General features: G+C 44.2%; 1 protein-coding gene across 1 annotated transcript in view; it reads left to right on the top strand.

Moving 5' to 3' along the window:
* The window catches only part of C24H12orf42 (chromosome 24 C12orf42 homolog), a 44503-nt gene that overhangs the window by 10635 nt on the left and 7159 nt on the right, over nucleotides 1–26709 (top strand). The gene's annotated exons all lie outside the window — the stretch shown is intronic.

Raw genomic sequence — 26709 nt, 5'->3', positions numbered from 1 at the left:
GTGAGCCACCATGTGGTTGCTGGGAATTGAACTCAGGACCTTTGGAAGAGCAGGCAATGCTCTTAACCTCTGAGCCATCTCTCCAGCCCCTGCAGCTGCGTTCTTATCTACTGTGCACACTCCCTGCGGACTATGGTGCAGTTGGGGACTACTGGTAGACCCCATTTTGAGGAGTATTTCCCTGGCTTGAAAGGGAACTGGTTTTATTATCTAAGAAAAAGCAATAATTTTTACAATAATTGATGAGGCAGATTATAATTGTGCTTCGATCCGTGTGCTGTTCCTTTATTAATTTTGAATGTTTGAAAGTTTTTGCTGGCTTATTTGCATACATGATGGTGTCATCAGTGTTCATCCCAAAGACATGAGGAGAGAGAGCACAGAACCAAACCATTGTGGCCAAATTAATTAAAACAAGCATTCAGTTAAAGCGAGGATTTTAATTTGTGTACATGGGCTGTTTCCATCTAAGGTGGGGTCCACAAGGTCAACATTGGACGTGGGGAGACGAGGCTCTCCTAGAGTTCAGGGGTAGGAAGTTTCCAAGTGGGGGGCAATGAGCGGGGTTACAGGAGCAGAACATAACAGGTGATCAAAGTAAGGGAATCACAGCAGTTGTCAGAACAAGGTAGTCCCAGGTGATCTTATAACCTGTGGAAACAAAGACACGGCTGCCGTTCCTGAGACAGGCCATACAGAACCATTTGTGGTTAAGGTTACAGGTGGGGCAAGCCCAATCCTGGAAAGACAGAGGCTTGGTCACAAACAGGACTGAACCTAGCTTGTCTTTGCTCGAAGATGGCTTTTAAGCCTAAGGTGGAGGCAGGCTGCTGCTCCATCCATTTCTTACATGTGCTTGGATATAAGGGCGAGTGAAAGGCTTTGTTGGTTTTATGATGGTTTCAATGCCCTAGGTTGTATAATTTTGATGAGATCTTTATCCAAGGCTTTATATCCATAGTTTGAGCAAACTACAGCTCACAATGTGTTTATGGCTATGATAAATAGGTCTATTGTAAACATATGCAGACCTTTCAATCTTGTCATTATATTAAATGACACAGCCTAAGAAGTATTTACATAATATACATATTATCATCATGTATCACATTAATCCAGAGATGATTTAAACTGCATGGGAAGCCCTGTATGGGTTTTTTTTTTTTTTTGCAAGTACTATGCCTTCTTATATAAGGGTCACAGGCAACCTCAAGTTTTGGTGCCAGTGAAAAAAGAGTCCAGGAACTAGTCCCCTTTGGACACCAAAAGACGACTGTAGTAAGGATTTCATATTTCAGGGGTTTGTTAGCACATATTAAAGTGGGTTTTGATGTATCCCACTCTAGCTAGTATCAGACAAAGACTCCACTAGGCATTTCTTCACTGTTTCAGACAATTGGTGTAAATCAATAAAAGCAAATGCCTACATCCTAATTCTTTTCAAAATTTAGAGGATGAGCAAAAAGACTACTATATCCATCTGAAGCATGCAGGACTTCAAAATTCAGTGGCTGAGGATCTTGAGAGCTGAGGTTGTGGCTGCAACTGTTTGATAAATGCCCTGCATTCGAGTTATGTGGCTTCCACTGATGGCTCTAAGTGCTTAACTGTCCATCTTAAATTTGGTGACCTGAAGTCTTCATGTAAGCTACGACCAGGGGGCACCAGTGGGTGGGGATAACTAGTCATCAGGGACTCTTTAGAGCTGAGATACATACTTGACTTTACGTAGCCCTTAGAACAGATGAACAGCACATTGGTCCTGGGTGCTGTATCAGGATGGGGATCTGAGCTGGAAGACCCTTAGTGAGACTGGTGTTAGGGAAGCGATGGATTCAGTTGTCTCAAGGAGCAGTTAAAGACAGATGGAAATGCAAGACCATAGGCTTTGGAATCAGCCCCTGCCCCTCAGACTCTGATGACAGACAGGTTATTTAATATCTTCATAGTTCTCTCATTCCTAGGTTTTCATATCAATAGAATCTTTTGACACGCAATTTCCTATATCGAACTCCCTTCATTAACTATAACACATTTCAGATCTATGGTATTAGTGGTGAGGGTTAGCCCATTGCATGCATTGGCCACGGTTTATCCAGCTATCAGATGAATAATATGTAGACTTTTTTTTTTTTTTGTAAGAGGCTTTGTTGAGGCGACTGGAACGTTAGTTTAGATCTTAATTGTGATCATGGTTACAGATCTGCATATTCGATGTGGCATAGAGCTCAATGCCAATCAGTGAATTATACACTATGCAAATTTTACTTCAGTAAATCTTATATTAAAGCAGCTTCTATACAACTGAGGGTCCACAGCAGGCTTGGAGCTAGTTAATATATGAAGGCTTAGAGGATTGACATGCCTTCTGGAGAAGGGAAGGTGTTTGTGAGCCGAAATGAAAGCAAATGGTGCTGAGGTTGGGCAGGGCTTTGTCAGCCATGAGGAAGAGTTTTAGATAAAAAGAATGTCCTAAATTCCATGGCGGCACTGAAGTCACAGTCCCTCTTCCCAGCTACATTTAGAGACCACCGCCGTGTGCTCCTAACTGGAGCAGGAGTGGAAAACAGGAAGACAACAGAGGAAGCACAGAGGAGCCAGAGGGATGCAGTGGCAGTGAGGATGTGAGGGGGTGGAGGTGGAGAAGGGGACCCAATCGATAGAAATGCCGAGAACGGCGTGCTCAGGTGTGTGCACACACACACACACAGACATACGCAGATGTAGACACGTGACCACGCTCTTAGAGGTCACTGGTTCAGGGCTGTCACAGACCAGGTGCTCTCCAGTATTGGGAATTCCAGTGGGGCTCATACAGATAAACATCTCTTCAGTGAGTGCGATGGGACTTCATTGAAAGGCTGTGGTTTCTGGCTGAGATGGGTTCCTAAGATGCCGTTCAACAGTGTTAGTAAGCAAATAACTGCTCAATAGTAAGCAGAAGCACTGGACACTGGGGGCAGCACTAAGGAAAAAACTATGAATAAAGTCTCCCAGTTTATTCCATAAGGAGATCACCAAAGCACCCAGCTTCCTGATGAGCTCTGTCCATTGATGTTGACTGGTGGCCACAGAATGTCACCCAAGAGGCACCGTTCCGGCTGTTCACCTCTGTCTGTGCAGTAGGGTGAGGAGCCAGAGTGTAGAGAAAATGGAATGACGGGGAGAGGAAAAGGAAGATGGAGATCTGGGACCTTGTTAGCCTGGAGCCCTCATTTCTTCCTAGAACTCAGAGCCAGGCATGGCCCTTGTATCCACAGGTTTGGGGAAGTTTTCTGTGTTTCCCGTCATAGTCACCAATCGGTCCACATAGCACTGATAAAGGTCTCAGCTAAATTCATTCTCTGCAAAAGTCTCAAATCTTGGTGACCCCTCTGGCTCAGACCACAGTGATTCCTTAGAAAAGTTCCCGCTTTACTCCTGTCATTTTGCTTTGTATCTTAGCTGGTCTGCACATCTACGTCAGAATCACGCAGTAGCTGGCAGGAGGAGGCACAGCCCGGCAGTTTCTCTCTTGCTGACCTCTTCTCTTTCTCCGAAGATGTCTTGCTTTTTCTTTGGTACAGCTGAGAGCATCCATTCTACTCTCCTGAGCTTGTGAGAACATGCTCAGATTCTGGTGGGGGATCTTTGGGGTTGCTCACTCCAGAGGGTTGGTTCCCACTGGGACCGGGAATATGTCTGTACCCCTTCTCCCCACTTTCTGGTACCTCTTGGTGTAAAACTACCTCTCATGGGTTGACAGACATCTGCATCTGGGGGCGGGGCAGCTCCCAGTAGCTCAGCTTTTGGGTGGAAATGATGCAAATACAAACCCAGGGCTTAGCTCTTGGGAAATTCAGGAAGTGTGTCCCAGAAAGGGAGGGGAGACGGGGACATTTGTCAAAGTGCTTGTGCCCTTGTGAATGCTCTCTCGCCTTTGTGCCCGGCGGAGTCTGAAGAATGAAACACACACACAAAGCGAACCGGGCACTGGCAAGCGAAAGCCGCAATGTCTTCTAATCCGTGTGGATCAAAACCACGCGGGGTTTGATTCCGCAGCCCTCCTTAGCATGCCGGCTTAATCACACGGATTAATAACACACAGCGGCCTTCGCTCAGCGCTGCCTCCTGGCCTTTGTGCTCACGCCTCCTCCCCCGACTCTGGTTTTGAATTCTGTGAAACCCTGTGGGGACAAAAGGCACAGCATTCTGTGAGGAGGAGCATGCCAGTTGGCCTGTTGGTCCACCCCTCGGGAAGATGGACTCTGAATTTCCTAGCGTGTAAAACTCTTGGTTGGGCCTGCAGGGCCACTGGCCGCTATGACTTGCAGATTGTTTAGGATGTCTCTGGGGGCTTCTGTTCTGTCTTGGGCTGAGTGTAAAGTGGCTCACTGAAGTTCTTTCCATCACAAATAAGAACGGAGGCCGGAAGAAGGGCATCCGCCACGGGGAGAGGTAGAGGAAGACAGGGCTTGGCTAGGGGTGTTTGCCTTGACAATGTTTAGTGGGCTTCACTTTCGTAGACTCATACCGCTGTGTTCTCCGGGGTAGGATCCGCTAGACTGTGTTTAATTAGATGAGAGCAGTCACCGACACTCACTGAACATAACTGCATGCTAGCTATCATTTTAATCTTCATGGAGACCCTATGGCGAAGTCATGTTATCAATTGTCCCCATTTTTTGATAAAACAATGATTCAGGGGCAGTCAGAGCCTCACTGGGTCAGAACTGAGTGGCAAGCCTTCCGGTCTGCAGCCTGTTTGTTTAAGCTTGGCTCGTCAGGTCCTTGCACACCTTATAAAGCTTCAGGAACAGTGGTGTGACAGAGTGCAGCCTCACCTGGGCCATAAAACGTGGGCCCACAGTGGCATCTGAGCATAAGATCCTTTCGCCTTCTCGTGGAGCCAGGCAGGCACACTCCTCTTAAGCATCGGTTGCAAGACAGCAAGCACAATGCATGGCTTTTCAGCAAAGGAATATCTAGTGTAGGATTTATAAGCTCTTTTATGTATCTGTCTTTCTAAAACATGGCCTGTATGCCAGCATGCTTTGTTTAAGGACAGTGGACAGCATCAATCTACTTATCCGCTGTGAAATTCTCTGTATCTAATGTCATTTCTCTTACATGTCTACTCCCACGTATGAGATTGCAAGTTGTAAGACTTAAGAAACTTCCAGGGATCTGGAGAAATGACCCAGGGGCTCAGAACCCTCACCACTTTTTGCAGAAGGCCAGAGTTCAGTTCTCATCACTCACATTGGGTGGCTTAAGACTGTTCCTCACTCCAGCTCCTAGATCCCTGCTCCTGTCTGTTTTCTGTTACTGTAGCAAAACACTGACCAAAAACAACTTGGGGGGGGGCAAAGGATTGATTTTATTGTTATCATTATTTTCATCTTAGAGGTCATGGTCCAGTATGAAGGAAGCTGAAGCCAAAGATCGCCCAGAAGCAGCACCACCTGCACTAGTTAATAGTTGGTCTCATTCACTCTACTCCACTCTTGGCCTATCTCTCTCTTGCCTGTCAGGTACTGGAGCAAACATTTTAAATGAATCACCCAATTTGCGCTAGTATTGTGACAATAGAAAACAGACGGAGACAGAACTCATTTTTAATAAACGCCTCTTCTAGTGCAGTGTAGGGTGTCTCTCAGACTTTGATTTTCGGAAGAAGGAAGAGGTTAAACCCAGAAACAATGGCTAGGCATTCGTTTTGCTTTCCCAGTGGTAAACTTCCTCTGGGTCCTGCTGGGTTTCAGGAATGTTTGCCATGTCAGTGCTTCACTGAAGACTATCGTAGAGACTGAGCTCTGAAGGCCAACGTGGGTTGCTCCGTGTTGCTCCTCAGTTGGTTCTGTAACAGTGAATTCCTTCTTCCTGCTTCTGCACCATCAACCCTGTGCACGTTAGCAGAATGCAATTTGTTTTCTATTGTTTGAAACGTGCCTTTATTGATCAATGCCACATGAACTAGTGTTTGCTTTAACCTCTACCCGTGTTAAGATAAAGATCTAGCATTCTAACAGACTTGACAAGACCATTCGCTTTGAGGGTCTGGGCCTAGGGAGGGAGCCTCCTGAGGGGTTCATCCTGCTGAGGGCCATCAAGTCACGGGACGCATGTGTGTTCTGTAGGAGTGCCACACAGGAAGCCACACTGAGGATTCTAGGGCAGAATCAAATGTCTTCGTAACCGAAGCACGATTAATAAAAACTTAGAGACATAAATTGAGGCGCAACCCGAAGGTCCAAAAAGCAAAGTAGCCAGCTACTGGCTTGACTTCAGTCCAAAATGGCATGGTGGTCCTGCCTCCAGGAATCTCAGAACAAGACTGAGAGCTGTCTCCCCGTGGTTTATAATCCTCTCTAGTTCTGGGGTTAAAGGTGTGCACCACTACCGCCTGGTTTCTGTGGCAAGTTAGTGTGGCTACTGGGATTAAAGGTGTGTGTCATCACTGCCTGGTCTGTAAAAGACTGAGCCCACAGGGCAGGAGAGGCCACTGGTATATACAGAGTTCCAACAGCCAAAGAACCGGGGACTCCAGTGTCCTAAGCCAGAAGATGGTAATGAGCCTTTCCCCCTCCCCTTTCTATATCTTTTTCTTATTTTGTTCTCAACAAATTGGGAGAAGGATGGTGGTTTCATTCCACTGTTTCTTTCCTTAGTCGGTTGATGCTACCACTACTCCTTTCTCTAAATGGCCCCAAAATATAGTCAAGAACAATATTTTGTCAACTGTATGAGCGTCCCACAGACAGGGAAGTAGACAAAGTCAATGCTATATGTAATAGTGATATATAAAATTATATGTGTGTATGCGATATTGATTGCATGTCTGTGTTGGTTTGAGTGAGAATGACTTCTGTGGGCTCAGAGTTTTGAATATTTGGTACCCAGTTGGTGGTGTTTGGGTAGGTTTAGGAGTTGTGGCTTTGGTGGAGGAAGTAGGTCATTTGGGGGGAGGCTTTGAGGTGTTGAAAGCCGTGTGCCATTCCTAACACACTCTGCTTCTTGCTTTCTGTTGAAGATATATATGCTCTGCTTGCTGATCCAGCTGTCACGTCTCCAAGTTGTGATTGATACTTTATTCTTCTTGAATCACAATCCCAAATGAACTCTTCTTCCAATAAGCTGCTTCAGGTCATGACATAATTTTATCATAGCAACAGCAAAGCAGCATAGACGTTGGTGTCAAAGAGTGGGCCATTGCTATGACAAGCCTAAGCTGGTTGTCTTTTTGGAGGCATGTGAGACTTTGAGACGCTGGATTAGAAACGTGGCTGAGTAAAGTTTAATTGGCCGTCTCAGTAGCAGACTGAAAGGCCGTGCTGAAGGGCATGTGTAATGTCGAGGCTCAGATTAAGAGAGCTTGCAGGGGAACGACATTAGTATCTGATCTAGAGGTCATTCCAATGATAAGTTGGCCAACACTCTCGCTGCTTTCTGCCCTTGACCTAAGAACTTGCCTGAGTTAAATTGAGAAGTAATGAGTTGATTTCTTTGATGGAGGTAATTACAAGATAGCACAGACTCAAGATATCGCATCTGCGGTGTGAGTTATTATTAATGACTGGTGTGGAGGTTTATAATGGGAAAAATGAGTGGGGTAGAAAGACATACAAAATATAGAGGTTAAAGAGAAAAAAAGCACCAAGAACTTAACACTGTGACCAAGACCTGAGTTCCAGTCTGCAGTGGAATAAGGGAGGGGTCCCCCAGAGAAAAACCTCCTCCGAGCTAAGAGGCCTAAGGACTTTAGTGTCCTTCTAACACAACGATAGACAAAAGTTGCTGTAGATGTGATGCAAGCGAGCCAAGGCTCATCCCAGGCTGGTGGCTGAGCTTGACAGCATTGTCTACATGAAGCTGCTTCTAGACTCCTGCAGGATACAAGAATCAAGGGACTACAGAATCTCTATCATTTCGGAGGCCTCTGTGCTCACACACCGTGTGGCAACGTAATTCCTACATGAAGGGCGTGAGAGGGCAAGAGACTCTGGAAGTTACCTGACGTTACGAAAGTAAAACCTGGTTGTGTTGAAGACCTCGAGATATCGACAATGCCAGAGTCATGATCCTGGCAGCTCTGAACCACCCTAAGAAAGAGATGTCACCCAAGATGGTAGAGTAGAGTTACCTGAGCTCTTTGATACCACGGAGCTACAGATTTGAGATTTACCCTCCAGGGTTTATCTCTTGCTTTGATTCAGTGTTTTCTTGACATGTTCCCATGCCTCTCCTTTGGAATAGTAAAATATACAATGAAGAGATTGCCTGGGATAGCAGAAGAGACTTTGGACTTTTCCACAGTGTTTCTGCCGGAAGAGTGTGGGGAAGTTTGGAATTGGAGTAAATGCATTTTGTATCATGGCGCGGTCGTGAGCCCATGAGAGCCAAGGAGCAGACCATGTGGTAGTTTGAGTTAGAACATCCCCCCACAGACTTGGGTGTGTGAATGCTTAGTCCACCATTAGTAGTGCTGTTTTGGTGGGTTTAGGCTGTGCGGCCTTGCTGGAGGAAGCATGCTATCAGTAGTTGTCATTAAGGTTTTAAAGGCTGTGCTATCCCCCGTATGCTATCCCCGCATTGTGCTTGCTATTGAACATATGAACTCCTAGGTTGCTGTACCTGTCACCATGCCTGCCTGCAGTCATGCCTCTGAGCTGTGACGGACACTTATCTTTCTGGAACTGTATGACCAAATAGAATGCTCTTCTGGCCACGGTGTTTTATCGCAGCAATAGAAAAGCTTTCTAAGTGTTCACCGCCGGTTTCTGTCACAGAACAGTTCCCCCTTTTCAAGATTTTAAAACAGTAGAATATAGAATATGTTCTCTTTTGTCAGGCGGTGAGAGGTACTGGCTGCTTTTTTGTTTTTTTTCTTCCTGTATCCAAAGTTCATTGCATCTTGGACTACTACTCACCAATCCACTGAATGGCCCTCTGCCACGTGTTCATTAACTCCCTCGTTTAGGGACACTTGAGTTGTCTCCATTCGGGCTAAGACAAATGAGGCTGAGGTTATTTGTGCTCCAAGTCTTTATATGAATATATATATTTTCATTTTCCAACTATTGAGGAGTGCGACAGTCAGAGCAGGTGGTTTTAATTTGCATGTTGATGACAGGAACGTAGAGAATCCTTTCACATGCTAATCTGATACCCGTGCAACCTTCTTTGGTGCCTGTTTATTTTTTTCTTATTGTTGAGTTTTGACAGATCTTCATTGTGGAAATGAATTCTTTATCAAGCGCTGAATATTTGCAATTACTGTCTCCTACTCTTGACCTTGTTTATATGTGTATATATATATTTTTTTTTTTGACACCATTTTTTATTTTGTTTTTAACCGGCAACTGGTAACATTGACTCTGTTGGCAGACAGTTCTGAGTTTAACACCCAGGCAGATTCGTGGAACCCTCCCTATAATCAGGGTACAGGGCAGCTCCCCGTAAAAGCTCCCACGGAGCCTCCATTTCCTTCTCACTTCTTCAGTCTGGTTCCTGTCACTGAGCTTTTGATCACTTTAAGAATGTCGTGCAGGTAGATCCACTCCTTTTGTGAGTGACCTAGTTCATCCCGTGTATTGAGAGCCATCCAACCTCTTACTCAAATTGTGAATTCATCTCTTTGCTTTGCTGAGTCACATTCCACTTTCGTGCTTAGTCATTCACTGCGCGACATCTGGATCGGCGCCTCTTTTCTGTCTTCCCTTCATTTTCACCCTCCCTGACCATCCTGGCTAGAGCTGGCTCGCTGTTACATATTTCATAGAATTTTGTTTTTTTATCTTCTAGGTATATGCCTCTGTGTGTGCGCACATATGTGTAGCTGCAAGAGCCTGTATGTAAAGGCCAGGGGAATCCTCTGAAAGTTACTCCATTGGAGCCATGTTCTTTTCTTTTTTTGAGGCAAGATTTTCAATTGATCTGGAACCACGGAGTAGGCTGACCGGCCAGTGAGTTCCAGGGATCTGACTGTTTTCTCCTCTTCAGCACTGGATTTACAAGTAGACACAGCCACACCTGCTTCACAACCGTCTGTAACTCTGGTTCCAGGAGATCCGATGCCCTTTTCTCTGAGGGCAGCAGACATGAACATTCACTCATCTTCATAAAATACAAATATTATGTTATTCAAGGACTCTTAGACCCCAAGGTAGTGTCTTTTCATATATATTTTTTTCCAGGCATGGTTTATTTTACCCATGTTGGCCTGGAACTTACCTTGTACCCAGACTGGCTCTTAGTGACCCTCCTACCTTAGCCTCTATAGGTCTGAGATTACAGGCGTAGAACTATCATGCCTGGTTCCAAATGTTGTTTATTAATAATTCCTTAAACTCTAAAGTTCTTGTGATCCCCGGGACTAAATAAATTTGATGCTCTGAGAATATATTCATTGATTCTGACCCAGAAGCGGCCACCTTTTGTAGATGACCACTGTGCATGTCATCGGGTAGTTGGTAGAACTTTGATTTTTAACCCTCCCACTGCTGGAAATGAGGGAGCCTTTCTCCCTTCTTCTGCTCTCTGTGAATAGGAAGGGACAGGGATGGAGAGACCGAGATGGGGGAGGAGAGGTAAAGGAGAGATTTTGAATGATGCAAACTTTAGACTGCAGTGGGAGGTGTAATTTCATCATTGTGCAGTTGTTCCCAAGTGTTCCAGATAGAAACATGGGGAAACACTTGGTCAGGTTTCTCTTGACCACACACGAAACATACTTGCCTAGTAATTTTAGACAGACTGTGAGTACAGGGATAATAATTAGTTGGAATTGATGGTAACATGGGGTGCTATGTTCAATATCAGCTAATAATTCCTTCCAGCTAAGGTTATCAAACAAACATAGAAAAAAATAACCCAATTCCTAGGCTACTGCTTACAATATTCAACATTGAAATATTTGCTCAATGAACTCATGCAGCTGGTACCGAGCTTTAGGTACTGAGAAGAGAGTGTGGGAGGCAGAAGTGGTCTATTCCCAGGGGCATTAAGTCCTAGGGATATTATTTTGATTGTTAGAAATACAAAAGGAAGGAAGGAAGGAAGAAGAAAGAAAGAAAAAGAAAGAAAGGAAAGAAAAAAAGAAAGAAAAGTTATTGTGTCTGGCTCCAATTCCCATTTTCTGTAGGATTTTTATCTCTCTCATCAAGCTGGCAGCCCTCCTTTGGTTTATTCAGAGAAAACATTTTCTTTTCAGCCACAAATAGTTGGGGGAGGACCTTTGGAGGTGGCGTCTGCTGTGGTATGGTGATCTGCAAACCAAAGATGCTTGAGAACCACTGATCCATGGCTGGGTTCTCTGAGACCTGCGTCGGGGAACATTTTAATTCTGTCTGGTTTTATTCCTGGGATTCGTGTGTCTGCATGCAGAGAATGTGCAGGTCATGGTCAGAAAGCAGTCAGCCTCAAAATGGGAGCGACGTGGGCCGTCAGGGCTCCATGCACAGACAAGTAAAAAATGGATATAAATACGTCTGTTTTCATCTTGCAGCATGGAAGTGGGGGAGTATATATGCTTTTAAAGTTACATGTTGATCTTTCCATAGTTGATCATGGTTTGGAAACAATCACATTCTGTGAATGACATCCTATGAACACTATCCCTAAGGCAGGGAGACACTGAATACTCTTGGGGGCAGTGAACTGATGGGGTCCTTGATTTTCACACTGGACATCTACATTTCTGTGTATAGAGAGGAGGTTAAGGGTTCTTTAAGGAAGCCAAATAAATACATCCTGTTTGGTCACAGAGTATATTATGATTCATTATTGTATATGAATCCCTTGCACATAAATGGCAATTCCCTAGCTCAAGGATTTTTATATTTTTTGAATTTATCATTTTTAAAAAGACAAGTAAAAGGAAGACAGTTGTGACTATCCATTTCCTGTTGAGTTGCAGAATTTCAAAAATAAGTAAGAAAATAAAAAAAGAAAGAAAATAACAGTTTGCTCCTAAATGCTTTGGGTGCTGTTACCTTTTTAAAGGGGATCAAAGCAAAAGTGGCCAGAACTTGAGGCCAAGAAAGGGGGAAAAAAAAGAGGAAAAAGGGAAAGAAGATTCCTAACTTGTGAATGTATAGGCATTCAGTACCCGCTGCTTGTTAACTCATGTATTGCTAAGGCTTGGCAATGAAGTGGACATCTTTCTTGAGTGGGGTCGGAAAACTAATTGTTCGCCATATGGTGGTTGGCTCGGCAGCAGCCTCTGAAGCCGTAGAGGCAGAGGGGAGTTGGCCGAGTTATTCCTTTGGGCAGTTTGCACAGTTTCGGCTCTCTTGACATCTGCCATTCATGTGGCCCTCGGAGAACAGATGGGCCAGGCTGGGAACGCTGGGGAAGTCATGGCTGGGACCTTCAGAATGACTCCAAGTCACATGGCATTGGAGAATAACAAGGAGGGAATTGTATTCCGAGGATTTCCCTGCCTTCCTTTATAAAGGCACAGCGTAATTTTGACTGCCTTTTCGTATTTTGTTTATTGAAGGGATCAGGGGTTTAGATGAAAGGGATTCCTGGGTTGTGGGTAGGGTCTGGCCTGCGCCAGTGACACTTGTTCATTGTCAGAAGGCAAAATGCTGCCAGTTTGATAAGGGATAAGAAAATAGACAAGGGTTTAAATTAAAATTTAAATTACTCCTTGTTTGTTCTATTCTGGCTTGTAAATCTCTCATAGGCAAGTTAAGATAAGCGCTGGGTTCAATTCGGGATCCTCAAAGCTCCCACAGAGAGCTCCTGGGAGTTCTTTTATTTATTTATTTTTCCTTCACCAGTGGGTTTGATGCAGTGGAGCACAAAGGAGTAGGAACACTGCGTAGGTGATACAGGCAGGACTTTGGGGGGACTTTTCATTGCTGGGAAAGACAAGAATGAAAGGAGGGGCAGAGTTGAACTGGGCATTTTGGGGCATCAAGAATACCAGTTGCTCATCAAGACGAAGCTGTTCACACCCAGCAGCTTGGATTATGGTTAAGAAGCAGCACTTGAAGTTAGGGCACTGAGGTGCCAGTCCAGGAGGTGCCAACACTGCTGGGCGATGGACGGACTGACAGTTAAATTAGTCTCTGGGCCTGACCTTACAGAGACAGCCTACCCTGGTTTATAATTCGTGAGCTCACCAAAGCCCAGAGGTGCTGGGACTCACAATACAAGAGTTTCTATGCTTGCTTTTCTTCCTCCTTACATTTTTCTAGTACCGACTCTGAAAAGTTGCTTTCAGTTAGTAAGATAATCTTGAAACTAGCTTGTGCTCTTTACCTGAAAAGGGGAAGATTATTTGTGTTCTTTGCTTAGTTCCTGTTTCACAGATGAGTTTTGACTTTTGGGACATGTGCTGTAACTTCCGTGTTTTGGAAATGAAGCTATGTTCTTTATAACGTGAGTTTTATTAGCTCTCCATTATGTGAACTAATGCCTGGGAATCCTGCTTCTGGGAACACAATGATGAGCAGCCCTGAGCCTCAGCTGTGTGACAGGCAATTCTGTGAGACTCTAAGGCATACTATCTTTGTACTCAGCAAAGATTTTATGATTTCAACCCGACATCGCCATCATGGCATCCTCTGGGTTTCTCTCTGAAGAACCATCATGCCATCAGGGGTTGTCGTGGGGAGATAGGGGAGAATTTGGCTATCATCACTCAGCATATATTGTTTCTTGCCTTGGGGCACTGTTGTCTGTTCACTGGGCCAATGTTTGTCCATCTGCATCACTGTAGAAAGTACTTATCATTTTGCCATATTCTGTTGGGCAAAACAAATAATAGGTCCAACTCAGGTTAAAGAAGTGGGAACATTTTAGCTGAAAATTGGGTAGTGTTACCTTGCAACGGTAAGGTGAAGGATTGGGGCCAATTTTGCATTCTGCCATCAGAAAGCTAGAAGACAATTGTCAGGTGCCCATTAGAGCACACACTTTATAGAGACCTTATCCCAAGACAGTTTCAGTCTTTTATTATGGATCTCAGCTCTGTGGTGTGTGATTGTGTGATTTTGTGTGTGTGTGTGTGTGTGTGTGTGTGTGTTTGTGTGTGTTGCTTCCAATGCTAAGCATTGAACCCACGGTTTTGTGCATGTGAGGCCATTGCTCTACCACCGAGCCCCAGCTTCAGTCTTCCACTTTGGTCTTGCAAGGCTCACCCTTCCTGTTACTGGTTGACCTCTTGGCTCAGATCTGCAGCCTTCCAACTAAAAAAGTTGCTGAATGCCTTGCATGTGATGAGCATGTAATAACGCGGGAAGGACCCTGTACTGGAGCGCACACACATGCCCTGTAAACAGCTTTGATTTCTCAATGGAGAAAACTCCAGTTTGCTGCCAGATCCAAGCTGTGCGGGGCCAGGGCCTCCAGCTCTGTCGGCATCAGATGCGTGGCATGCTGTCACCCTTGCTTTGCCACCCTGATGTCACTCAAGAAGGGAGTCCCTCCCTCTACCAGTGAATAAAGCCTTCTCTGCCAACACCAATTCCAGCTGTGAACATGCAATCAGCTCTTCTATGGCCCCCAAAGGGTAGTCCCAGAGCCTAAATTTAATTTTCATGCATATTTGTCTCCTTCTACTTTATTCAAACACTATTTTGTCACCAATGCAGGCGCCAACTGTTTTGTTTGGGTAATTGCTCCAAGTCAACCCTGAACGACAGGGAGCCCCCTATTCTGGAAAGCACATTTCGGTTCATTTTTGGTTAACCAGATTATGGTTTTCTCTAGCGCTTTCTTCAGGTTTTCTGGGATAATTTCTGTAAACATTTGGTTTATTTTGAAACGGTTTGACACCAATGTTAGGTTCATTAATGCCTACATGGACTGGGTCATTTGGAAGGAGCACAGAAATGGGAGCTGTGTAGCCCACAGATCATCTTACATGGTTGTGTTTTCTTCCACAGAATTCTCTAATTTTTCTTATGACAGTTATTTTATCTGGGACAGTTTGTGGCTGTAATAGGAAAGAGGGGACTTGGGAAGAGAACCTTGTAAAACCACAAGCTTATTTTTGTGAAAATGAATAGTAACTCTGAAAATAAGACATAGGGAAAAGAATGAAATATGAGCAGAGCATTTAAAAAAAGACAGTATTCATCACTGTTCCCTATGGCCCAGGTGTATTTAAGGTGACAGAAGTCAGTGGCAGCTGGGGCTTGAGACTCAGTTTACAAAATGGGACTTTCCACTTTATCTTGAGTATTTCCTTTTTTCTACCTTCTGGGTCTGGTTTTTTTTTTTTTTTTTTTTTAGATTCATGGGGATGGGGTGCATGAGTTAAATTAATGAGTTATTAAGACTTGTGATTTTCATAAATTGTTTCTCATTCTTAATAGAGCTGGAAAGTGTGCAGAAGTCAGCATCTCAGCTAACTTGGTCCACATGAAAACTATAGTTTCATTGCGTGTTTAGGCCTAACAGTGTCGCTCATAACTGAAACGCAAATCAAAGAAATGATACAGGATATTAAATGCCATCATCTAAAAACTCAGTGCATGTATGTATGCCTTGAATTATGCCCAATAGCCATGTATAAAGAGTCAAAGAGCAAACTGCCTAGTTTCTGCTATCAGCGCAGACACCAAATGAGTTTTGTGATGTAGAACTTGTGTAGATAAAGTGCATCCCAATACACCTCTGCGTGCCATTGAAAATGAGGGTAATATTTAACTCACTAAATATTGATCGAAGGCATGTTGAAAGACTACATCGTAATATGTCGTGTGCCTGACTTATCGACAGAACGGTGTCTTTTTAACATCCTGGCCTGGGAAGGTATCTTGATAGCTTTTCACGGTCTTTGTTTATTCTTGATTTTGATCTTAAACTTGGGTTTTGAAAATGAAATAGAAGTAGCAGTGGGAAGAGGAACGCACACCTCGGCACAAACAGTTTGATGGATCTGCTTTTCGCTTGTCATATTCGGTTGGGTTTCTGTTTTCCCGTGTATGTGTGAGCGTCAGGGACCGCCTTCTTGTTACCCCCATCTTGAGGCTTGTGAGCTCTGCCAGGGCTGGGACTGCACTACGGGCTTGACATCTGTTTCTCCGTCTTTTGTTTGACCAACTGACTTCATTTTTTTCTGTTGCTACACTGTACTCTATTTTTTTTTTTTTTGGACTGCATCTAGGGGGAGCTCGGCTTTGTGTAGACATAGTGGCACTGAAAGTTGCCCCCCCCTAATTCAATAATTCGCCATGAAGACTGGTTTTTCTTCTCATTGTGTTGAACAGGCATCTAATCAACCATTAATTTCCTTTTTGCTGGATGAACGGAATAACTATTTCTGTCTTTCTTTTTGATGAGAAACAGAGGCAGAGAGGATAGGGGCCTGCTCTAGATGAGAAGGAGGGCTATAGGGTTCAGCTACTAGGGGAAGGGTGGAATAGGAAAGGGTCAGAATTTGGGAGAGGCTTGGGGAATTAATATGTACCCGTAGACTGGAAAACAGCATTTTGTCTATCTTATGCTGAGAGTACAAGATTCCTTCTACCATAGCATTGGGCAACCTTAAACAAGTAACTTAATTCCTCGAAATCTATTTCTTTGCCATCTGTAGAATGGGGCAGATAGAGCAGAACTGAGCACTGGTCTTAGGAATCAATAGCAAACACGTGATTGCATGTTATCTTCACCTGGGGCCTGGTCAGTATCACGCTGCCTTCTGAATTCAGCCAGAGGTGTGAAGCACGGAGTCAGATTTATGAGCGTGTCCTTACTGTTTATCTAGGATGCGTCTCCTAGCCATCCGTTTTAGCAAGGGCACAGTGTAGCCCAACAGCGTGTGCATGAGAAGACATCTGTGGACTGGAGACCAAGCTCACAGATACGGTAGTGGCAAATCTGATGCGGTTTTATTAAAAACTATGTTTGATTGGACATCATGGAGTCGGTCTGAATGGTGTTAGTCAAAGGGAAGAGGGTGGCACACAGAGCTAACACACATGGGATTTGGAAGACGGTGGAACTCCAGGGAAGATCTGACCTAGAGTCTTTTGAATGCCCAGGGCTCTCTGTTGTTTCTTATTGCTTGTTGTATTTCTTCATTGTAGTCTTCTCAATATAGACCTAAAATTTGGCCCCGAGTCTATGTCAACATCTAACTTTATAAAACTCTATAAAGATATGGCCTTTGAGGCCCTAAGAACAGAAGCCCACTGAAGGAATCTGATTGGCCAACTGTGGCTCACGTTACATGAGCCTGTACCAATTAGCTACGGCCCAAGAATAGGGTACCATCTTGGAGCTTTTTCCCCCGTGTGGTTAGAAAAGAGAAAGATCTAGGAACAGGAAGGCTTCCCTTTCAAACCTTCAGAATTGTAGGATCACAGATCTTGGATGGAGTGGGGGAGCAGAAAGAAGGAAACGTGATCACAGTGGAGTGTAATGTAGCATTTCGTATGTATTTTAAGATAATTGCTTGAAAATTTAGAATGGCTGTTTTGTATGTTCATGGATTTAATCGCTATCTATTGAGAGTTCACAGACTGCAGCAGCACACTGGGCTCCCTGTTAGACTCAGAAGAGGATAAAGATGAATATTCTTTCCTTTAGCAGCTTGCCTTTTTTTTTTTAAACAAAAGAAATACTTGTTAAAGTTACAGTGTGTGCCATGAAGTTTTTCCAAAGAGACGTTTGGAAGACAGGGAGATGGGTGTGAGCCTGTGCACAGGCTGGGGTTGCTTAGAAGACTTGGTGCTGACCTCTGGCCTTGAAGAGCAAAACTGTTTTAGGTGGAGTGTTTTCTGAGTGCAGAAAAGGTTATAGAATAAGACAAGTGGATTGGTGTTTGGACAGGCATATATATATTAAAACACACACCTATACACACACACACACACACACACACACATATATATACACACACATATGCACACATCTATATCAGGGACAGACTTTCCCAAATTATTTCTCAAAATATATGACTAATTTTCTTAGGAAGTGTCCCTTATGGTGTCTGCTCCTTCACTCCATCCCTCCTTCCTCCCCTTCTTCCCTCTCCTTTCCTCCCTATCTCCTCTCTGTAGATTTTGACACAACTTTCTAGGGTCAGTCCTTTCCTTCTACCGTGTGAGTCCTGGGGTGTGTAGGTGAGCGCCTTTACCTCCCGTGTTAATTTGCGGGCCAGAAAATTGCCTTGAACCCCTATCAAAGGCCTTGTTCTGAAAGAACAGCGTGCACCCGGTATGAGACCTTAATTCCTTCTTTGCAGGATAATAAGTGCAAAGTGCTGTGATTCGTGTGTCTGAGAATTTCTGTCATTTTACAGAAATGTATTGTGTGTCGTCCCAAGTGCGAGGGTATGCACCTGTAACCCCAGCACTTGGGAGGTTGAGGCAGGAGGATGGAAAACTTGAAGCTATATAGAGAGACCCTGCCTAAAAATAAAATAGGAAAGGATGAAAAGAAGAGACTCATTTTAAGTCAACAAGTGCTCAAGTCAGATTTGGATCTTATTTTAGTTTTGTAGCTTGCCGTTTATACGCATGTGTTTCCAGAGCATGCGCAGTGATCATAGAGCATGCGCAGTGATCATAGAGCATGCGCAGTGATCAAGCAGACATTCCGCCTCTCTTCCCTTGGAGCCTGGAGTGGCTGTGAATGGCAGGATCATCAACAAACACTTTCAAATTGAGAGTCTGGATCAAGCAAATTCAGGGAGCCATGAGAACGCGCAGCAGATGGATCCAAATGGGAAAAGAAGGCCAAGAGGACTAGAAGAGGAGGAAAGGACTGGGGAGAACATTCCAGATGGAAAGGGGTGCCTGACAGCCAGGGCACGATATTCATTCCCTGTGGAACCGAAAGGGACCTGCTCTCTCCTGCTTTCTTCTGCGCCCCTCCCCCCTCCCATGTTAGCACAGCCAGAGGGAGAAAGGAGACGTCCGTTCTTATTCATTAATCTCTCTGGTCATCATATGTTTCACCCCACATCTTTCAGAGGCAATAAACTTTTATTTTTAAACACGCAGTAGCCATCACCGTATTCCTGCTACTAAACAGAGAACTTTCTCTAACCAAGATTGACAAGCAGGGAAGTTTATCTTGTGGTCCTTCATGTGCCGCTAAGTGCATGAGACACCACGGAGCTCCACATGGTTCAGCCTTTGTGGTTCACTTTATTTAACCTTGAACTAAATGATACAAGTCTTGCCAATGAGGCTAGACTCTGAGTCTTTTCTTCCAATTATATTAATACTCAAAACCTTATTGATAGGTTTTACATTGACCCATTAGTGTTTGCCAATGAGCATCTTTAAGATGCTGGAATGGGGTTTCTCTTTCCAGAGCAGAGAGTTATCCCTGTTAGAAGCAGATGCCATTTGGCCTAATGATTACGTGTTCTTAAATTGGTATTTTAATTGGATTGCCTGGTTATTGAAATTCCCTGTGTCCCCGAGGTATAGTCCTCAAATACTACCCCTCACCATAGTGTCTGCTGCTTCTTCAAAAGGAGCGAAAAGATAGATAAAGAGATGGTCATCACTCAAGCCCATTTTCCTGGATGGCGTCAGCTGTCTGCCCGCTCCATTTGTTTAGACAACAGTAGGTTTGGACGGAACATATAAAGTTCCCTTTCTCAGCTGTGAAATATGATGGATGCACCATACCGATGACCTCTACACAAGGCCACATGTTAATATTCAGGACCTCCCTTTTGTTGAACCCGAACAATGGCTGTCATTAAGAAAGCTTGGCTTGCCAATATGCCCTCTGTTAGGATGCTGGACCACTCCTGATTGGTCACCAGGAAGTGTCATGTGCCTTTGATGGAAATGACATGGAAGATGTATGGTCAAAGTGCTGTGCTCAGCACCACTGCTGTGCAGAGGAGAAAACCACCCTGACCCAAATAGCCCTGCACTCAGACAATGTCGCACCAACCAAAGACAACGCATTGGGAAGAAAAATGCTTGTAAACTGTGTGTGTTAGAAGATGTATTGGCCAGACGGCCATAGGGCAATCTTTGAACTATTGAAATCTTTAGAAATATTGTTTGGTTCTGAAACAATACTTACAAACCTAATTAATCAAGCATAGAGGGTTTATTTTCAGGCCCTGCCCGGCGCGTTGCTTTAATGCAAGAATAGGGTCAGTCGGGTTCTTTTGGCCATTTCACGGAGGCGTGCAAGAACTCAGCATGCAGATTCATGTTCATACAAGTTGAGGCTCTAAATTTCAAAATAATATCGACACAGATCTCGGGTGAGGCCGTCCACAAAGGCTGGGGTCGGAGGCAGCCCGAATTCCTTCTGCACTTGTTTCTGGCCCCATGTGTGATGTTTCCCCTCCCATCTCCCCCCTCGCTTTTATTCATCAGTATCATTTATTCATGAAGCCACGTAAGAACCATCTGAGACAAATTCTGCAGGTTTGGTACAAGACTTCAGGCTTTGCTTACAGAGTAAATGCATAAAGAAAGGCTTTCCGGGACCATGAAATGCTGGGGTTTTCAATGTTTATAAATCTCCCTCCCCGTTTTCTAGTATAGTTTCGTGTTTTAAAAGACTGTTTGCTACAGTGCACACGTTCGAGTGGGCCAAACGAGAGCTGTGAAGATGACTTCACAGAGGGCTGAGCACCCTTCAAAGCGGTAACAGACAGGAAGCACCAGCCTTTCATACGTCAAGCTGGTTGTGCCTGAAGTTAAGTCGGTCATTAAGATGAAGGAATCATTCTAGTACTTCCTTGTGCGCAAAATCGGGCTTGACCAACCTGGAGTTGTGTGGGTTCGACCCCTGAAGGCCAGCTCCTGGTTATTGCTTTCGAGGCAGACTACCAACGCTTTGGATGACCTTCATGCTCCCCACTGTGTTCTGCTGGGCTCTGTCACTATGCTCCAGCTGCTTAGAAGAGACAGAACAGGAGAGAGAGAGGGCTGGAAGCTCAGTCCATAATCAGACAAATGCAGACCACTCCAGGGAAAGATTTAGTGGGACAGAAAGTGGTTGAGCCTTTTCTTTCGTGGGAAAACACAAAGTAAAACCACAGTGCAAGTACTATCTCCTATTCCCCAAGAGGGCAGCAAACAAACAAACAAACAAACAAACAAGTGTTGACGATGAGCAGCTGCACGCATGGACAAGACGTGAAAGACTTTTGAGCTCCCCTTACTCTGCTTCCCCAGGGAGGACTTGCGTCTTGAAATATGTGGGTTCGAATCCAGCTTTGTTCTAGTAGAGCAGTGTTTCCCGACCATCCTAATGCTGCCTCCTTAATGCTCCAGGCTCCTCATGTTGTGGTGACCCTCAAACGTAAGATTATTTTTGTCGCTACTTCAAAACTGTCATTTTGCAACTGTTACAAATTATAGCATAAATATCTGTGTTTTCCGATGGTCCTAGGTGATCCCTGTGAAAGAAAGGGTTGTGACCCTCAGATTGAGAAGCCATGTGCTGGAGGGCACGCTCATGACAAGGCAGGAGAGGTGTGGGAAGCATCTGTAATCTAATCTTGTGATTAGGTCCCAAGTTGGTCCCTGAGATGTGAAGGGGCTTCTTAGGTTTGTTCGTTTTCCCTTTCAGAGAAGACAGGAGCACACAAAGGAACCAGAATGGGAAAGTTCCCTTCCCTCAGCAGAAATAAAGCTTTGTCATGCTTTTGTTGAAGGGAATACTCTACTTATGCTTTGCTGAGCTCGTTCATCCACCTCCCTGTTACGACCTTGGAAAGATCTTTCTCACAAATTCACCTTGAGAATGTCGTAGTTTTTCCCCACCTGAAACAGGTCTCGAGGCCTGCACTCTCAGGTTCATCCACACCAGCTGCCGGTGACTGGTCAAGTTCACTATTGCAACGTTCCCACCAGTTCACGGCTCCAGCGGTAACTTCACCAAGCAAGCAAATCCTAGGTTGACCTGTTGGATTTAGCTGTCCCTCCAGAGTTTGGGGGGGGGGTGGAAGTTTCTCTTGAAAACTTAGTTCTGTGCTGGGTTCAAAGAAAGTCATAGTCACGACGTGGATCGGCAAGCTAGTTTCCAAGCTGTTTATGTGATGGAGTTGAAACTACAAGTCCGTGTCCTTCACTTTCCCCAACATTTTTGTTATTATAACTCCCATCTTTCAGACGAAAGTTTGCTAAGTTCATCGTAACTACCCCAGACTACCACACCCATCTGGGTTCCCATGTCCTTTGACCTGCGTGGCTGGCAGCAGCTTTGCACCTGTCTGCCACTCGTGACTCATCCACTCACGTTCCAGTCTCTTGTGAATCACATGCCATGCGCCCTCTAGACGCCTCTCCAGCCCCTTCCGGCTTACTTTCTGTCAGCCATTGGGATTGCTTTCCATGGTCAGGATGGCATCGTCTTTACTCCTCAAGTGAACAAACCCTTTTCAGACTTCAGGTCTTCTGAGATGAAATGTCACTGCCCTTGTGTCACTCCCCAGGGATCAATGTCTCAACCTTCTGGCTTTTCCTTGACGCTATTCACTATTCATAACTGTTTGGCGGTGTTGTTCTTTCCTGTAATACACAGTAGTTATCATGATTCATGAGGGTAAGGATGACATTTATATTATTCTCTTGCACCCAGATCATGTATAAGGTAAGGCAGATAGAAGGTTTTCCACAAACATTTTTGAATGAAGGAGGGCATAAGACAAGTCTCTGGATGGTTTGACTGTGTATTTTTCCAGGAGATGTAGAGAAGAAGAGAGAAAGAAGTGTGTGTGTGTGTGTGTGTGTGTGTGTGTGTGTGTGATATGTGTGCTGTTCATTTGCATGTATGCATGTGTGCATATACGCCTGCATGTGCATCCATGCGAAGGTGATAGCTTGACATCAGAGGTCTTCCTCTATGCTTTACACCATTTTTTTTTTGAGGCAGAGTCTTTACTGAACCTGTATACCACCCGATTGGGCATGCTGGTGTGTCAGCAAGCCCCAGGGATCCTCCCATCTCTGCCTCCTCAGTATTGTGATTACAAGGGACAACCGCTATACCTGACTTTTGGGAGATTGGAGCTCAGTCCCTCATACTTACGTGGCAGTCACTTAATGGACTGAGCCCACTCCACAGCCTTTAAGAAAGGATAGAAGTTTTAACCAAGCACAGTAAGAACAGCTAAAGGATGTGCTCCCTACTGCCTCCCATTGGTGCTCCCTACTGCCTCCCATTGGTGCTCCCCACCGCCTCGCATTGGTGCTCCCCACTGCCTCACATTGGTGCTCCTTACTGCCTTGCATTGGTGCTCCCCATCGCCTCGCATTGGTGCTCCCCACCGCCTCGCATTGATGCTCCCCGCTGCCTCGCATTGGTGCTCCCCACCGCCTCGCATTGGTGCTCCTTACTGCCTTGCATTGGTGTTCCCCACCGCCTCGCATTGGTGCTCCCCACCGCCTCATATTGCTCTAGGTCTTATTTTTATCTGTACCCAAGGTAGGTAACATAATTTCCAGTGCACGGATTGGGAAAACTCAAGTCAGGCTTAGGAAGGGCCAAAACGCAGATTTGACTCAAACAGCTAGACTCAGAGCTCGTGAGTGTCTGACATCTATTCTCCATCACCGTTGAGGGCCTGATGCACACTGACTCTTCCCCTGTACTCAAAGTCATTAGCTCATATGCGAGTCTTAGCCCGTGGCTGGGAGGCAACAGACTTCATTGCAGTCTAGGAATACCTTCAAAAGGTATAATACAGGAGGGTGGTTTAATGGCCCAATAGAATGGAGAGTGTATTTATGATCAATGTTTGATTTTTAGATGCGAGGGAACGAGAGCAATTAGGTTTAGTCTTTAGTCACACCTAAATGAGTTTAGGGGGGAGTTCGGTGCCTCTGTGTTTTAGGTCGGTGTTTCTGCCAGTCCTTTATAGCATAAACATGACAGAGTTAGGAATGCGGTAGAGCGAAGAGAGAAAGCCTGGGATGCGAAGACACATGGAAGCCGAGAGGAGTTAACACATTTGTCTTTGTATTGAGTTGAAACTGAATCTATAACCGTGGTCTAGATAGCGGGTTTCAGACTCTCTAGGCCTGTTCCCACCCCAACTCCCAAAATATCTATCATGATTTATCAAAATGACACATTGCAGTGCAAAGAAGAAGTTGGTTTTGTAAAATGCTCTCAGTAAGTCACCAATACCACCACCACCACCACCACCACAACACAGCTATAACTGATGAGCTATGCATCCCTACACCAGGAGCCTGAGAGCATGCTTTGAATGAGGGATCTCATGTGAAGGGGGTATCGATTCAGAGCCTGGCTCTGCCAGTTTTATTCATTGCTAGTTTTAGCCTATATTTTGAAACTGAGAATTTCTACTTCCTTGTATTAGATACACTTCTGACTGCATTTTTTATGTCTAAGACTTGGTTGGTATGGTCTAGCCTGTGGTCAGTGCCCAGTATGTGTTAGCTGCTCTCATCATAGACATTTCATCAAGCCCAGGATGCTATGGTCATGTGTATCCTTGAGCAGGTACTACCAGCATGGATTGTGAGATAGCAAAGCAAAAGCTACCCCAAATTCAAAGACCAGGTTCTTGCTTTGGGCTCAGCTCGTGATACAGTCAAGATGATTATTTTTTTTTTCCTCAGCCTCAGTTTCTTAGTAAAATTAGTAAGCCAGAGAGGCTTAGTGAGGCTCAAGTGGGATTGTTGATATGAACCAAGCAAGATGTAAAGGAACCGTCAAGTTATACGGAGTGTATATGCTGGATCTGAGAGGTGTCTGGATGCAGAAGATGCCTGAAGAGAAAGAGGTACTGATTTTTCAGCTCGTGTTCATGAGTATTTCATGGAATAATACTCACAATGGCCTTGGAAACCCATAGAATTTCCACAGATCAAGGACTCTCCACACTGATGACATGCTTTAAACCACAAAGGGGCCTCACAGCACAGATACTTGGGTCCCTCTCCCCATCTTGGCCTGTGGTAGGACATGATCCATATTTAAAAAAACATGTCTAATAAGTTGTTGTCTAATATATATTATCTAATGTACAGTTATGGTTGGGAAGCACTTGATTTAGGTATAACCTTCCAAGAAGTGTTAGACTTCAACCCACAGGCCATGGAATATGACTTAAATTTTGTCATTATCTAGGAAGGAAAATTAAGGGAAAAAAGCCACTGAAGATTGCAAAAGAACTTTGAACACTTTCTCTATTTAAGACCAAGGCAACTGGTTATTCTATTAATCCAGGTCACCTGTCAGTGGTATCGTAGGAGATACCAGAAACAGATTCAAGAATCTGTGAAATTAGCAGAATCTGGTTTGATAGGCTCAAGTTCATTTTACCATAAACCAACTGATAAATTTTGTCTAAAAGTTATTGCTTTTATTGGGTAGTATCTAACCTGTGGCAAATGCCGAAAAATATTGGTTAAATAATGAAATAAATAAGCACAGCGACCACCCGCCTTAATGCTTAATACATAATACATGCTGGTTTTATTGTCTCTTGTACACATTAGAATACCTATTATGAAGGGGTGGACTATTTGATGCAAAGGTGTGAAAATTTAATCTCTCAAAGTATTTTCACAGAGTCGGGTGTTGAAAGTGGTTCGTCTCAGATAACATTTAAATTCTCTTGACCCCTAACTTCTTGGATGGGAAGGGACATTTGATGTATTTGAAGTTTTTCAGACCTTACGTTCTATTCACAATATCTGAACAAGAATGCATTGAATACTGTGGTCATCGTGTATTGATTTTCCCCTTTGGACCAAGAAACCCAAAGCTACAAGTTTGAAAGATCCTAGATGTTTCTCTGCATTTCGGAAAGCTTGATAATTTTTGTCTACCACATCAAATTGCGGGGTTTAAGATGCAATAATATGTCAACTAAAATGAAAATCAGACATTCAAGTTAATGTGAGGGAGGTAGAGCAGGTATCTAGATCTAAGATTTGCCTGTGAACAGAGATTACAAATGCATTCCCCATTCCCACTGATTCAGAGTGAATCTTTATGAAATTGTGTTCTGTGGTAAAGATGTTACAGAAGGAAATAAATGAGTTGTGACACTCATAGGTCTGGTTATGTGCCAAAGATGGAAAGTGGTGGTTTGTGCTTATTCAGAGAGCAGTTTGTGTCATATGTATTATACATTAGATAATTAGAAGACTAAAAAGATACCACCATTTTTTTTCAAGACAGAGTTTCTCTGTGTAACCACTCTAGTTGTCCTGGAACTAGCTCTTATAGACCTGGCTGGCCTCAAACTCACAGCAACTCATCTGCCTCTGCCTCCTGAGTGCTGGGATTAAAGGCATGAGCCACCACCGCCCGGCCAAGATACCATCATTTAAAAATCAGAAAGTTTTACATTCTTAAAGATATTGTTCTCTCTAAAATGGCTGTTATTTTTTTTTTCTGGATTCTCCACTTCATCTTGGCAATAACAGGGTTGAAATGTGTCTGCTCCCTTCGAATGGGACAGATACTCTCAGGATAACCCACTTTACTGGGATAGCAGAGAGTATTTTTTATGGTTGACCCTCAGTGTACAAGGTTGTGGCTTTGGCAGAATGTGGTAGTTAGCACGGACAGTATTCTCTTGGCTACATGTGACTCAATATACACAGTATATTTCCTGATGCTTTAGCCCAATTCCACATAACAGAACTCAAGCCATCATCCAATCCAGTTTCCCCCCTTCCCATTCCATGACTACCGTATTTGGGGTCTTTCACTTATCTTTCTTCAAAAGATGAACACAATGTTTTAGATGAAATAGTTTTATTAGTAAATACTCTAGGATAATATATGCAAAAA

This window comes from Microtus ochrogaster, chromosome 24 (assembly GCF_000317375.1).
Source record: "Microtus ochrogaster isolate Prairie Vole_2 chromosome 24, MicOch1.0, whole genome shotgun sequence".
NCBI classification, from domain to species: Eukaryota; Metazoa; Chordata; class Mammalia; order Rodentia; family Cricetidae; genus Microtus; species Microtus ochrogaster.
The sequence above is the reverse complement of the archived record's forward strand: the minus strand, read 5'-3'. Positions and strand labels throughout refer to the sequence as shown.